Source organism: Schistocerca gregaria, chromosome 8 (genome assembly GCF_023897955.1).
Source record: "Schistocerca gregaria isolate iqSchGreg1 chromosome 8, iqSchGreg1.2, whole genome shotgun sequence".
NCBI lineage: Eukaryota > Metazoa > Arthropoda > Insecta > Orthoptera > Acrididae > Schistocerca > Schistocerca gregaria.
Window position 1 is genome coordinate 192,166,442 of NC_064927.1, and position 17,110 is coordinate 192,183,551.

Below are 17,110 nucleotides of genomic sequence, written 5' to 3' on the forward strand. Positions count from 1 at the left end.
AGTATCACAATGGCTCCGAAAATGTATGAACAGTTCACAAAGTAGAGACAAAATATAATTTCGTAAGTGTGAAGTTATCCAACTGCGTAATTACGTAAACATCTGTCACTGATGTAGTATAATAAATGTTTGTTTCTCTCAGTTAAATGATCAGATAGCTGTGTAATTTATGTGTTAGAGAAATATGGTACCGATGTGTAAAGTTGTATAAGCAAATACCATATTAGCTAGGGCTCCTTGTCATTGCCATACACATGGTACAAAAAGTAAGCGTGTACCCCCCTGAGGATTAATGTAATTACATCCTCAGGTGTTACAGATTACAGCAATGGAATGAAATGTATCACGGAAAACCTTTGTACCACTTACCTCACAAAAATCTTCGTTACTCAAGCTTCTGCAATACAACGAGCGCCACTACTGCCAGCTAAATAAAAGATTCAAACTACTGAAGGCACTAACTACTGATAGGCATAGTTAGCAAATGAAAGATTTTAATACAGAACAAACAATGTATTTATCTTAATAGTCATAATATACATATAACAGTTCATGACATCCAGTCTTACAAATTTAAAAACTCCGCCATCTCCCTCCCCACGTCCACCACTGCTGGCGGCTCACGTCCAACTGCGCAACGCTACGCGCTGTTAGCATCCAGCTGCCGCTGCCCAACACTACAATGGCAGACAACAATGCAAACCAGCCACAGACTGCACACGTCACAGCCCGTGATTTTTATACAGAGCGCTACGTGGCGGCGGCGTTACCAATAAAAAAACCTAAACAGTCTACTTACAAATTTTCTGGTACAGACAACAATTCCCGCCAAATTCCTTTTCATCAAGTACTGTTAAGGCAGTGAGGAGCGAAAATAACCAAAAACACTTGTTTTAAAACCTCTAGATCGGGAAATCGCTTTAAGTCAACGGTTATTATGATGACCGGCCTCTGGTACAGCTAGCTAGCTCGCCCGTTCATCAGCCAACGTGCGTCTTGCCTATATAGCGACAACCCCTTAAGGAAATCTTTGTGGGTTCTAGGTTTCATGAAAGGTATAGGTTATTGTTAGTCAGGGCCATTCTTTTGTAGGGATTATGAAAAGCCAGATTGCGTTGCGCTATAAATATTGTGTGTCAGTTTAGTGTTGATTAGAATAAGTAAAGAGAGTAGTGTCTGAGTACGTTCAGTTTTGCTCAGCTTTTTGAAAAGCAAATAATGGAAGAGGTTTATCAGCATAGTAATTCATAAATTTTTCTAAGAGGACGTTTCAACGTGTGTATTAAGAGCTCTCAATAGAAGTATGAGTAATGGTATTGCAGAGCTGTGAGTTAAATGTAACCACGGTGTGTGGTAAAGCGACTGGAAACGAATAAGAAAGGCGAACGGTTGAATATTTGGATTTCACCTGTAAAATGTAACTTTTGAATTACCTAAATTCCACGTTTGTGTAAATCGGGAACGAGAACTAGACTTTCAAAGGGATGCAGTTGCGGAATATTTGAACGAGCATTCCGTCACAGACAATTCGTTTTCCTATATTATCGGTAACAATATCGGTTGAATACCATAAGCTAGCTTTTACGAATGACTGTGGCTGCGGGTAAGTGTTGAGACTGTAACTTCATACTAGCACGAACTCGGCGTTTGTTGTGTAGCAAAGAAGTGAGAGTACAAATGTTCAAATGTGTGTGAATTCGTATGGGACCAAATTGCTGAGGTCATCGGTCCCTAGATTTACACACTACGTAAACTAACTTACGCTAAAGACAACACACATACCCGTGCCCGAGGGAGGACTCGAACCTCCGTCGGCAGTGGCCGCCCGATTCGTGACATGGCGCCTCGAACCGCGCGGCCACTCCGCTCGGCAAGTGAGAGTACAGTTCAATTTACATACGAAGACATTGCCTTCATTTACGAGCTTGTGGTTAACCTGGTTGTAGTACATCTGTTGCACCCTTTAGGCACAGTTACTGTGGCTGATCCTGCTACAGCTTACTCAGTTAACACTGATTTTGTTTCTAGAAGGGAAGGTTTGCGAGTTGCTGCAGAAGAAGAAATCGTTGAAAGATGTGTTGGCAGCTTTCTGTAGCAACAGCATTTAACTCCGCCATTGCACTACGCGTTAAGATCAAACTTATGTCAAGCTTCTGCCTTGATTTAGAGAGGAGAGGTAGTGTTGTGTAATTCGAAGAACCTTCCTAAAGCAGCCTTATTTCACTAGTTACTAGATTCCATGACGCAGATGCAAGCCTGTGCTATTCTGTTCAGTGATTCCACCCTTGTTCGGCTCATAGTAAAACTATGACCTAATTTTACTGTAGTAACGTTGTTTGCGTGAGCTACGTTGGTCGTTGGCGTGGTTCAGTTTGTCGGCGTCCAGTTTAGAGCTGAGACGAGCAGACGGATAGAACGTGCGTCATGTGGCGTTTATCAGGCAGGACCACATACCAGCGCGAATCGCACCGCTGCCCGTGATTGTGTAGTCAAATTAGACGGAAGCGTGGCTGCCCGCAACCACGCATAAATTCTCGCGCCACATTGTGTGAATTCCGAGCGTCGAGTCTGTGAACTCGGTCATATGTGTCGCACGCAAGTGATGAATTCTCCCTCCCTGACGAACGAAGCAGTTTAAATAAACAGTCCTCTAGGCATCATTTATCTCATTCGATGAACATCACAGGAGTGATACTAAGCCAGTTGGTTGCTCAAAGAAATACCACTCTTATAAGTACATAAAGAACAAACGCAAAGTCTATTAAATCGCGTATACAACTTTGAGATATAGCCCTAGGCTAAAAATTGAAGCCTTTCATAAAAATATCGCAAAATAAGTAATAAACACTCCCTAATAAACTGTTAAACACCAGCATTCATTTCGATATCTAAATCCGACTAGATTGTTAAGATTAAGATTTTAGTTTGTGAGCTACGATGATTAGAGGAAGTAGCCGTTGTTTATTTTATTGGTTCAGCTACTAAGAAAAACTTCCTTCATTTCTCCTTTCATTCTTTGCAGCAGTTTTTCACACTTCCTTATGTTTTTCTCTCCTTTGTTTTAATGATACTGAGCTTATCGTTTTCGTCGTTTTCTCCCGGAAGCCTGTAACACCTATTTTCTACCTATTTTGTATGTATATCGATACTTCTGTGTCAATTTGTAGTGTTGCTAGTGTTGAGTGTTGTATCTGTTATGGAAATTCTTTGACTATGTATACATACACTACTGGCCATTAAAATTACTACACCACGAAGATGACGTGCTACAGATGCGAATATTAACATACAGGAAGTCGATGCTGTGATATGCAAATGGGTAGCTTTTCAGAGCACTCACACAACGCAACGTGCTGACATGAGGAAAGTTTCCAATCGATTTCTCATACACAAACAGCAGTTGATAGGTGTTTCCTCGTGAAACGTTGTTGTGATGCCTCGTGTAGGGAGGAGAAATGCGTATCATTACGTTTCCGGATTGTAGCCTATTGTGATTTCGGTTTATCGTGTCACGACATTGCTGCTCGCGTTGGTCGAGATTCAATGGTTGTTAGCAGAAAATGGAATCGGTGGGTTCAGGAGGGTAATACGGAACGTCCGTGCTGGATCCCAACGACCTCGTTTCAATAGCAGTCGAGATGATAGGCATCTAATCGGCATGGCTGTAACGGATCGTGCAGCCACATCTCGATACCTGAGTCAACAGATGGGGACGTTTGCAAGACAACAACCATCTGCATGAACAGTTCGACGACGTTTGCAGCAGCATGGAGTATCAGCTCGGGGACCATGGCTGCGGTTACCCTTGACGCTGCATCACAGATAGGATCGCCTGCGATGGTGTACTCAACGACGAACCTGGGTGCACGAATGGCAAAACATCACTTTTTCGGATGAATCAAAGGTTCTGTTTACAGCATCATGATGGTCTCATCCGTGTTTGGCGACATCGCGGTAAACGCACATTGAAAGCGTGTATTCGTCATCGCCATATGGCGTATCACCCTGCTTGATGGTATGGGGTGCCTTTAGTTACACGTCTCGGTCACCTTTTGTTGGCATTGACGGCACTTTGAACAGTGGACGTTACATTTCAGATGTGTTACGACCCGTGGCTCTACCCTTCATTCGATCTCTGCCAGACCGTACATGTTATCAGGATAATGCACGACCGCATGTTGCAGGCAGGTACGGGCCTTTCTGGATACAGAAAATGTTCGACTGCTACTCTGGCCAGCACATTCTCCCGATCTCTCACCAATTGTAAACGTCTGGTCAATGGTGGCCGAACAACTGCCTCGTCACAATACGCCAGTCGCTACACTTGATGAACTGTGGTATCGTGTTGAAGTTGCATGAGCAGCTGTAACTGTACACGCTATTCAAGCTCTGTTTAACTCAATGCCCAGGCTTATCAAGGCCGTTATTACGGCCACAGGTAGTTGTTCTGCGTACTGATTTCTCAGGTCTATGCACCCAAATTGCGTGAAAATGTAGTCACATGTCAGTTCTAGCATAATATACTTCTCTAATGAATACCCGTTTATCATCTGCATTTCTTCTTGGTGTAGTAATTTTAATGGCCAGTAATGTATTTCAGTTGCGAGAATTTTTTGAACGATGTTGTTTAAAATGTGTTTGTGGATTTAAATAACTACTGGAATGATTGTTATATAAATTGGTCCATGATTAGGGAACGTAGGATTGAATGTAAAAGATGCTGGAAAGCCCCGCAGCTACGGAAGTACACTCCTGGAAATGGAAAAAAGAACACATTGACACCCGTGTGTCAGACCCACCATAGTTGCTCCGGACAATGCGAGAGGGCTGTACAAGCAATGATCACACGCACGGCACAGCGGACACACCAGGAACCGCGGTGTTGGCCGTCGAATGGCGCTAGCTGCGCACCATTTGTGCACCGCCGCCGTCAGTGTCAGCCAGTTTGCCGTGGCATACGGAGCTCCATCGCAGTCTTTAACACTGGTAGCATGCCGCGACAGCGTGGACGTGAACCGTATGTGCAGTTGACGGACTTTGAGCGAGGGCGTATAGTGGGCATGCGGGAGACCGGGTGGACGTACCGCCGAATTGCTCAACACGTGGGGCGTGAGGTCTCTGCAGTACATCGATGTTGTCGCCAGTGGCCGGCGGAAGGTTCACGTGCCCGTCGACCTGGGGGACCGCAGCGACGCACGGATGCACGCCAAGACCGTAGGATCCTACGCAGTGCCGTAGGGGACCGCACTGCCACTTCCCAGCAAATTAGGGACACTGTTGCTCCTGGGGTATCAGCGAGGACCATTCGCAACCGTCTCCATGAAGCTGGGCTACGGTCCCGCACACCGTTAGGCCGTCTTCCGCTCACCCCCCAACATCGTGCAGCCCGCCTCCAGTGATGTCGCGACAGGCGTGAATGGAGGGACGAATGGAGACGTGTCGTCTTCAGCGATGAGAGTCGCTTCTGCCTTGGTGCCAATGATGGTCGTATGCGTGTTTGGCGCCGTGCAGGTGAGCGCCACAATCAGGACTGCATACGACCGAGGCACACAGGGCCAACACCCAGCATCATGGTCTGGGGAGCGATCTCCTACACTGGCCGTACACCTCTGGTGATCGTCGAGGGGACACTGAATAGTGCACGGTACATCAAAACCGTCATCGAACCCATCGTTATACCATTCCTAGACCGGCAAGGGAACTTGCTGTTCCAACAGGACAATGCACGTCCGCATGTATCCCGTGCCACCCAACGTGCTCTAGAAGGTGTAAGTCAACTACCCTGGCCAGCAAGATCTCCGGATCTGTCCCCCATTGAGCATGTTTGGGACTGGATGAAGCGTCGTCTCACGCGGTCTACTCGTCCAGCACGAACGCTGGTCCAACTGAGGCGCCAGGTGGAAATGGCATGGCAAGCCGTTCCACAGGACTACATCCAGCATCTCTACGATCGTCTCCATGGGAGAATAGCAGCCTGCATTGCTGCGAAAGGTGGATATACACTGTACTAGTGACGACATTGTGTATGCTCTGTTGCCTGTGTCTATGTGCCTGTGGTTCTGTCAGTGTGATCATGTGATGTATCTGACCCCAGGAATGTGTCAATAAAGTTTCCCCTTCCTGGGACAATGAATTCACGGTGTTCTTATTTCAATTTCCAGGAGTGTAGCTTGGCAGAGTGGAAAAAGTGTGGTTGACGCGCGAGTGACAACTCGTCGTTTGTGACGGAGGAGGGGTCTAGGTTGAGTAGTGCTGTGGTTAACATCTCACTAGTAGTAGCGGATCATTGTGGCTCATACTTTTGGAATTTTGAGGCCAGATAAACTGAAGAGCAGTATTGATGGTCTTCAGAAGCTGCATTTGGTGATACCATTACCATGGCATCGTTTTTGGTCCTATAAATGTATGATTCCAATGCCAAAAAGATCTGTAACAGGACGAGGCCAACAGTACTACCATGACTGGATAACCGCCATGTTAACAGCAGCTGCAAATTATGCTACCAGTACTACGAGCCTTCTGAATAATTATTTATATTTGGCGCTCTGTAAATGGAAGAGGTATTTGTGAAAATTGGTTTATTTTAATAATGATCGGGTTGTTGCTAAGAATCCTATCTTATACCCGTGATTATCCCAAATCACAAACCTGGAAAGGAGTCCTATCCTGGAGAATTTAATTCCGAATTTCCTAATATATTATAGAAAGACTTAATCGGCAGCTGTAAAAATAATTGTGATTGGTTTTTAATATGTGGAGTTATAGTATTTAAAGCTCAGTTTTATAGTCTGAGAAATACTCCACTTCCAGTGCATTTTTAAATCAATTTGCAGTCATTTCCTTAAATAATTTGCCTTATTTGAAAAGCTGCCTGAATATAGTAAAGCTGATGTGAATAAAAAAGATTATTTATCTTTGCATTTTTGCCCTTTGATCAGAATTACAATATTTTGCTAATATTCATTTCATGAGAAAGTGTTGAACTTGTATTTAATGCTGTGTTGGCATTTACACAGCCAACTATATGTTGAGTAGGTTAAAAGAGTACTTATCAAAGCACATTTCTTATTTAATTAGTTATAGTTTGTTGTGCTTCACTTAATTAACAATTACTGATGTGAATAGTCACCTTTTTTATACATACTTGTGTAGTTTTGTTAATGAACGTGGTTCTTCAATCCATAAAAGTCTGAGGTGGCTAGATTTGGATTCCATTTAATTGCTTCAAAATGAGTTTAAGAAAGAAATATTTACTGTGTTAGCTATTATAATGCAAGTTGGTTAACGTACAGGCATAGAGACTGTATTAAGCAATTAAGTTACAGAGCATAATCGTGAACAGGCCCGCTGAATTAAATGAGAATCATTTCATGATATTCCCTGTTTAGTATTACTACTAGTTTTTTGTTTGTTGGTGACTGGTTCCATAAACTGCTGCATCTAGTTCATTTAAGTTACGTGTTGTTGAGAGGTATATGTTACTGTTTGCTATCTCATAGGCCATTTGTTTGTCTGAATTCCAAGTTAGTAATTCATTTGTCGTCACAGTTAGGTTGCTGTATCATAGTGTGAACAGGTGTAAAAAAATGGTTCAAATGGCTCTGAGCACTATGGGACCTAACATCTGAGGTCATCAGTCCCCTAGAACTTAGAACTACTTAAACCTAACTAAGCTAAGAACATCACACACATCCATGCTCGAGGCAGGATTCGAACTTGCGACCGTAGCAGTCGCGCGGTTCCGGACTCAAGCGCCTAGAACCGCTCGGCCACCAGGGCCGGCCGAACAGGTGTAAAGAAAGAGTTTAGTGTGTGTGTGTCAAGGAAGGTTAGGTTAGCCTTAGCACTGCCTTTTGTTTTATTACATTGCGTGACACAAGAATGCCTAGACTGGCGATCGGTATTAATATGTAGTGTCACAACTTGCTTTTGTGATGGGAGAACGTCTGTCCCTGTCCCACTTGTTTGCTGTTGGTTATACTCTGCTTGGAGTGTTTCGGAAACGAGTCCCAGTTTGATTGTTCTGTTCGCATTAGGTTATCTCCGATCACACTTTTCACAAAAATTCGTCGCTGAGGTTTAACGACTGCCGTTTAACGTAGTCGGTTCTACCGCTACAAGCCATTGGAACTTTTTACTTCCGCTCTGAACTTTTCTTTCTCCTATTTCTTCCTCCGTTACTTCCATTTACCTTGGGTGTGCTTTAAGTTCTTTGATCCACATCATTAATACTTTTGAGTTTCTCTCAGAAACGTTAAAAATTATTTAGTATACTATTTTCATATTCCCTTTTTAGTGTCCACGGACTGCCGCTCTTTTCTTCCTCTTTGTGTATAATATTCGTTCTATTGTTTTCCTAAACTCCTTTATTACTCCTCAACTTTCATTTACACTTGTCATATTTTAGTTCCAAATTTATTGTGATTATTTTCCTTCCGTTCTTTTCTGTTTCCCCTAATCGTCTGGCTGTATTTAACGGAAGTTTTCTTGTCTAATGAAGGTGTTGTAGGGCTGGAGTTGGCATTTATGTAATGTTTCCATAACGTGAGGTTCAACAGCCGTAATGTATTTTGTAAAACGCTTTTTAACCTTCAGTTGTTTATTTGTCCCATTAGAGATCTAAAGCTTTCGGTTATTAACCATCTGCATCCACATAATACAACGGAAGCCACTTAATGGCGTGTGGCGGAGGGTACTTTCGGTACCACTGTCTTATCCCTCCAACCCTGTTCCACTCGCGAATAGTGCGTGGGAAGAATGATTGTCGTAAGCCTCTGTATTGGCTCCAATGTCTCGAATTTTCTCCTCGTGGTCAATACGCGGGGTGTATATGGGGGTGAAGTAATATGTTGTCTAACTCCTCCTGAAAAGTGCTGTCTCGAAATTTCAATTTCCTCTTGTATCGTCTGCCACTGGAGTTTGTTTAGCATCTCCGTAAGGCTCTCTCTCCAGCTAAACGATCCGGTGAAGAAACGCGCCGTTGGATCTTCTCGATCTGCTCTATCGGTCCTACCTGTCATGTATCCCAGATAGATAAACAATACTGAACAATCGGGCGAACAGATTCTTCCCATGAATCTGAGTCTAGTGTCTGCTTTTCCCACTATCTTTTTTATATAGCCATGCCACTTAAGGTCGATCTGGATAGTTACACCTGTATATTTTACGGAAGACGCTGTCTACAGCTGTTTGTCATCAATAGTGTAGCTGTACAATAGTGGAGTTCTTGTCCTATGTATGCACAATATGTTACATTTATTTACGTTCATGGTGAACTGCCAAATTCTTTACCATTTATCAATTCTCTGCGGGCCATTCTGCAAATTCTTACTATTTAGTTGCGTTGCTACTTTGGTATAAATAACTACGTCATCTGCGAATAGCATTAAAGTGCATATGACTCTTTCTCCGAGATCATTTATATATATCCAACATACCATAGTCGAAGAACCGATATAAGGTGTTTGTTCCTAAGAGATCTACTAGAGGAAATTGTAAGATCACTAATGGAGGCTCGTATTCAGATCTACAACATCCCAAAGAAAACAGATGATGCCATGCACAGATGTGGTACGCAAAAAGATATCTCACTATTGAACCAATTAGCTTTATCAGGAAAGAGAAACAAGGTGCAAATAGTGTCCATATAAAAAACACAGGAAAATCACCCTAATATGTATGAAGTAAAGAAACAACATCTGTAGAGAAGATAGTGGCATTACTTTTTCTTCTTCTTTGTCAGACGTAAACTGAGAAAAAGTCAAGGTTTTGTGAAAAAGTGTAATAATTGTTTGTCAAAATAAAGCTTGTAATTCATCTTATTGTGTAAAATAAGGATGTTGTAATACAAGATACTGAACTTAATAATTATTGTAACATGTAGAACCGCAATTTATAAATGCGCTAATATTCTTCCTGACTAATGTCTTGAACTTCAACCTACTCTTCATCACTACTATATTGTGATCTGAGTCTATATCTGCTCCTGGGTACGCCTTACAATCCAGTATCTGATTTCGGAATCTCTCTCTGACCATGATGTAATCTAATTGAAATCTTCCCGTATCTCCCGGCCTTTTCCAAGTATACCTCCTCCTCTTGTGATTCTTGAACAGGGTATTCGCTATTACTAGCTGAAACTTGTTACAGAACTCAATTAGTCTTTCTCCTCTTTCAGTCCTTGTCCCAAGCCCATATTCTCCTGTAACCTTTTCTTCTACTCCATCCCCTACAACTGCATTCCAGTCGCCCATGACTATTAGATTTTCGTCCCCCTTTATATACTGCATTACCATTTCAATATCCTCATACACTTTCTCTATCTGTTCATCTTCAGCTTGCGACGTCGGCATGTATACCTGAACTACCGTTGTCGGTGTTGGTCTGCTGTCGATTCTGATTAGAACAACCCGGTCACTGAACTGTTCACAGTAACATACCCGCTGCCCTACCTTCCTATTCATAACGAATCCTACACCTGTAATACCATTTTCTGCTGCTGTTGATATTACCCGATACTCATCTGACCAGAAATCCTTGTCTTCCTTCCACTTCACTTCACTGACCCCTACTATATCTAGATTGAGGCTTTGCATTTCCCTTTTCAGATTTTCTAGCTTCCCTACCACGTTCAAGCTTCTGACATTCCACGCCCCGACTCGTAGAACATTATCCTTTCGTTGATTACTCAATCTTTTTCTCATGGTAACCTCACCATTGGCAGTTCCCTCCAGGAGATCCGAATGGGGGACTATTCCGGAATCTTTTGCCAATGGAGAGATCATCATGACACTTCTTAAACTATGCCGGAAGTCTTCGCCCGCCAATGCTGATTATTTATCAGAATTTATGTAGTGACGGGGATCGAACCCGGGACCGAAGACGTTTTGACTGTGAATCAAAGACGCTACACCTACACCACGGGTATTTATTGAATCGGAGCTGCTACCCCTAGAAGTTAGAACTGCTTAAACCTAACTAACCTAAGGACATCACACACATCCATAAACGAGGCAGGAATCGAACTCGCGACCGTAGCGGTCACGCGGTTCCAGGCTGGCGCTGCTAGAACTTCACGACCACACCTGTCTATCTGCATGGTCTAGCGCGCTTCTTCCCGAGCAGGAAGGCGTGCCGGCCCCGGCTCGAATCCGCCCTGCTGATGGTTTTTAAGGCGGTTTTCTATCTGCCTCGGCGAATGCGGGCTGGTTCTCCTTATTCCGCCTCAATTACACGTTGTCGGCTATTGCTACGCAGACACTAAGTACGCGTAAACCATAATTACTCTACCACGCAAACATTTGGGGCTACACTCGTCTGTTACGAGACGTTCCAGGGGGGGATCTGTGTGAGGCGGTGGTGGGGTGGGTGGACTGCTGTGACCTGTTGTGGGGTTGTGAACCACTGAGGACTATGGCGGAATTAAGCCTCTCCATCGTTTCTAGGTCCCTGGTTCAATACGCAATACACAATGCACAATAGCGTTAAACAAGACTTACCCCATACTATGCTATACTGAAGCGTAATTTACTCTCAATCTGTAAGTAGGCTGTTTAGGTTTTTTTTTTATTGGTAACGCCACATAGCGCTCTGTATGAAAATCACTGCCTGTGTTGTGTGAAGGCTGTGGTTGGTTTGCATTGTTGGACTATATGCTATTGTAGTTTTGGGCAGTTGGCTGTTAACAGCGCGTAGCGTTGCGCATTTGGAGGTGAGCCGTCAGCAGTGGTGGATGTGGGGAGAGAGATGGCTCAGTTCTGAGAGCGGATGATCTGGACGTGTGTCCGTCAGAGACCGTAAATTTGTAAGGCTGGATTGCATGAAGTGCTGGAATCTTCTGATAATCCTGGCAGATTTCTTTTAACAGACATGCATGTCAAGCTTCGTACCTCCCTTTAGAAAAATTATAAATGACTGCTTAAACTGACACACAATATTTTTAGCGCAACGCAATCTGACTTTTATCATCCCTACAGAAGAATGGCCCTGACTAACAATAACCTATACCTTTCATGAATTACTTACCTGACAAAAATCTTCGTTACTCAAACTACTGCAATACAGCGTGCGCCAATACTGCCGGCTGAATAAAGGATTCTAATTACTGAAGGCACTAACTACTGATACGCATAGTTAGCAAATGAAAGATTTTGATAGAGAACAAACAATGTATTTACCTTAGTAGTGTTCAAAAGTCATCATATATATTGCAGTTCATGACATCCAGTCTTACAAATTTATTGTCTCTGATGGACACACGCTGTCAAAACTCCGCCATCTATCTCCCCACATCCACCACTGCTGGCGGCTCACCTCCAACTGCGCAACGCTACGCGCTGTTAACAGCCAACTGCCCAACACTACAATAGCATGTACTCCAACAATGCAAACCAACCACAGCCTTCGCACAGCACAGCCAGTGATTTTCACACAGAGCGCAATGTGGCGTTACCAATAAAAAACCTAAACAGCCTACTTACAAATCTTAATAGTCTCCCATAGTAAGGATCAACGCTCTTCGGACCACTAGCTGCGATGTCTGATGAAATTGACCAAGTCACACTTGCAGCGTTGTCATAGTTGCACGAGAGAATATCCCTCGGGTATAGCACAACCAGGCCAGAAGAGTACTGCGGCACTCTATCTGCAGTACGGATTTGTGAAGACGATAGTTTTGGATATTGCATTGACGCAATGTTGGGCACTGACTGTAAATGTGCGTGAGAAGTTTCATTATGAGGAACTACTGGAACCAAGCCGCAACACGCGTGGCTCTGAGCAGGTCACTGTCAACGTCACCGGAACGCTTTCGACAACATCAGCTGAAAACAGAACGGGACGCATTTTTATTGTGACACGTCTAGACGAGAAGGGCAGCAAAACACAGGCCTGCAGCGGGCCCTTGTCACTGTTATTCGCTCCAGATGTGACACACAGGCGTGAAGAATGCTCGCTGCTCGCGTCCTTTCTTTTCGAGCTAACGAGACACCGAGGGAGGTGGCAGATGGAAGAGCGCTGCCTCCTGCGCAATAACAGGCACTGGAACACTTTGACGGCCAGAAGTGCGAGAGAGGCGGATGACAAAAAGACAGAAAAGAAAGCAATCGAGTCGCGCACTTTTGTTTCGCGCTTCTTTGATCACTGAGGTGCGAATCGTCCCTTTCGCGCAGGCCGTGCTGCCGAGAAGCAAACAAAGATTGTCTTCTGGGACACGGTGCGCATTCTGCACAACTTGTTACCCTCTTGTCTGGAGCAAACGAATTAATGAAGACCTCTTTGTTTTCCTGTTTGCTTTCAGTAGTGCAGTACGCACCTGTCCGAGAACACTACGCGCAGTACTGCCAGCTAGGATATACTAGCAGTTTCGCTGGTTATTTCCATACCTGAGTAGCACAGTGCAATTACAGTGCTAGTGGACGACGCGTTAGCACTGGGTACTGAGAAAAATGAAAGACCCGACCTTTCTTGTTTCTATTCATGAGCGGTCCCGTTACGAGCACAGTTCTTCCTGTGCTACGAATATTAACGTTGCAACTATGATGAGCACCTAATATCTGCTACAATACGCTCCCTAGCACCTTTGAACTGACACAGGTGGTTCACGACATCTACATCCACATCTGTATCCCACAAGCCACCGTACGTTGTGTGGCGCCACCTTTCGTGCCACTGTCACTCCTAGTTCTCCGTCTCCTCCACCACTCTTTGATCTTCCAGTAGCAAACGACTTAAGAGCAAGAACGGTTGTCGGTAAGCCTCACGTGAACTGGCATCTAATTTAATCTTCGTGGTGTTTTCTCCAGATTTACGGAAAAGAAATCAATATGCACTGAAGCGCGTGCGTAAGCAAATACAGAGACATGTAAACAGGCAGAATACGGCGCTGGCGTCGGCAGTTGTTAGATAGGTTACTGCAGCTACAATGGCAGGTTATCAAGATTTACGTGAGTTAGAACGTGGCGCACGAGCGATGAGACACAGCATCTACAAGGTAGTGATGTAGTGGGGACTTTCCTGCGCGACCATCTCACGAGTGTTCTGTGAATTTCAGGAATCCGGTGAAACACCACATGTTCGATATCGCTGCGGCCGGAAAAAGATCCTGCAAGAACTGGACCAACGACAACTGAAGAGAATGTTCAGCGAGACAGAAGTGTAACCTTTCCTCAAAATGCTGCAAATTTCAATGCTTGGCCATCAACAATTATCAGAGAGCGAATTATTCAACGAAACGGCATCGATATGGGCTTTGGGAACCGAACGTTCACTCGTGTACGCTTGATGACTGCACTACACTAAGCTTTACGCTGTGTCCGCCAACATCGAAATTGGACTGTTGATAAACAGAAACATGTTGTCTGGTCGGAGGAGTCTCGTTTTAAATTGTATCGAGTGGATGGACGTGAACGGGCAGAGATACAACCTCCTGAATCAGTGGACCCTGTATGTGAACAGGGGACTGTTCAAGCTGGTGGAGGCTCTGTAGTGGTGTGGGGCGTGTGCAGTTGAAGTGATATGGGAGCCCTGATAAATTTAGATACGACTCTGATAAGTGACACGTACGTAAGCATCTTGTATGGTAACCTGCATCCATTCATGTCCATTGTGTATTCCGACGGACTTGAACAATTCCAGCAGGACAATGCAACACCACACACACGTATAGATTTGCTACAGAGTCGATCCAGGAACACTCTTCTGAGTTTAGATACTTCCGATGGCCACAAAACTCACCAGACATGAAGATTATTAAAAATATCCTGGATTCCTTGCAACATGCTGTTCAGAAGAGATCTCCATCCACTCGTACTCTTACGGATTTATGGACTGCCCAGCAGGATTCATGGTGTCGGTTTCCTCACGTAGTACTTCAGACATTAGTCGAGTCCATGCCACGTCTTGGTGTGACACTTCTGCGTGCTCGCGGGGGCCCTACACCATCTTAGGCAGGTGTACCAGTTTCTTTGGCTCTTCAGTGTATTTCGTTGTCTCTTCTAAGCACGTACGTACTCTGAAGTTTAACAATAAATAACACCATGAATCAAAACGCTGCTCATGCAGGGCCTAATCGTGGAAGAATTCTGTGACGATATTGCACTTTGTAAATGAACCCATAACAAAAACGCGTTGCTCTTCTTCGGACTGTCTGTTTTCACTATCAGTTTCACCTGGTAAGGATCGGAGACTAATGCGCAATATTCATGTGTTGGTCGAATGTGGGTACTTTTTGTTTGGGAACTAAATTCCTGAAGTACCACTTTAAGCGTAAGATACCATGAAACGAAATTATAACTAAGCCCACTACCATTTCGATAATAATTTGTTGTTAGTGCAACTAGCCTCAATCAGCAAAAAGGAACCATCATAGGATCACTTTGTTGTTCGTCAGCCTGCTCGTCTGTTAATGCCTCTTTTCCTGAGCAACGTGTAGAGGTATCAAGTTGAAATTGTTGTCAAAGACTAAGGTCTGCTTTCACTTGGTGGGATAAAAAGTGTATCTTTCTGTGTCAGTGCAGTCAAGAGATACGGCCCATTTGTATCACATATATTGGTACTTGCAAACTCACTCATCAAAAGATGTAAGGAACTTCCTGTTGACCTAAAATCATGAAATTTGGCAAGAATGGAGGTATCACAGTACAAATAATGGGAAAATATCCAAAAGCTGTTCGTTTATAGTTAAATCATGTAAAAATATGTTTTTTACATTTGTTGTCCTTGTGTGTGTGTGTGTTTGTGTGTCTGTTCAAGTCACCTTTTCCAGGGAACGGTTAAAGCTAGCAAGTTGTGCAGTTTATGTCAAGACTTTAGGTCTATAGTACCTTGGCGGGGTAAAAGAATTAATCTTCTAGGCCATTTCAGTCAAAATATATGGCAACTGACTCGCAAACTCATTTACCAAAACCTATAATGAACTGTCTATAAACATAATTATGTTTGGACCGAACTCTCATAGCGTGTGTCCTGTTCGTAATTTCTCGCTTTATTTTCCTGCTTTTTAATTTCTTTTTTCAGTTCGACTTCCCTTGAATTAATAATGCTTTTGGCTAGAGCGGATGCCCCGCCTGCAGGGATCCCGGGCGCCTGGCCCAAGTGTATCTACCTGACGTTACTTCGGCGACTTGCTCGTCGTTGGTCCGTCAATTAATAAACATCTATCACTTAAATAGTTGAAAACCATGATCATAATTTATTAGTCCATAGCCTAGAAGACCGCTTACTAATAACTGGTTCACCACATATTAAAATATTTTTCAAGTCCGTGGGGCCCATAAGATGTACACAAAAAAAGAAAGAAATTTCACCGGTTTGTTGGACTCGTGAGAGGGAGCCACAGAAATGTAAAATCGGATTTGGCTGATTGTAGAAGGTAGACGGAAATTATCTGTCTAGAGCCTGCTTACACAACTTCAAGACCAGTATTCAGTAAGGAATCTAGGTGGAGGGGTTGGACAAAAATAGGGAAACTCCAAAAACACAACACATTGCCGTTCCTAATATGCGACAGGAGACTCGATGGCATTGAAAACAGCTTCCATTCGTCTTGGAATTGATAAATATAGCTTCCGTATTTTGTCAAGAGAATCTTATACCCTTTTTACAGAAAAGTATTGGCAAGTTCAGGTAAAAATGATGGTCATAGCGATCCTGAACCTTTTCCCCCGCGCAGGATTAGCCGAGCGGTCTGGAGCGCTTTAGTCATACCCTGTGACATGCTGCATTGTCATCCAAAAAAATTCCATTATTGCCTGAGAACACGAATTACATGAATAGCTGTAAATAGCCTCCAAGTAGCCGAATATAACCATTTCGAATCAATAATCGAGTCAGTTGGATCAGAGTACCCAGACCAATCCGTGGAAACACACCCCACATCATTATGGAGCCACTATGAGCTTGCACAGTGCCTTGCTGACAGCTTGAGTCCTATGGATCTGTGCGGTACTCGAACCCTACCATCAGCTCTTACCAACTAAGCCGGCCGCGGTGGTCTCGCGGTTCTAGGCACGCAGTCCGGAACCGTGCTACTGCTACGGTCGCAGGTTCGAATCCTGCCTCGGGCATGGATGTGTGTGATGTCCTTAGGTTAGTTAGGTTTAAGTAGTTCTAA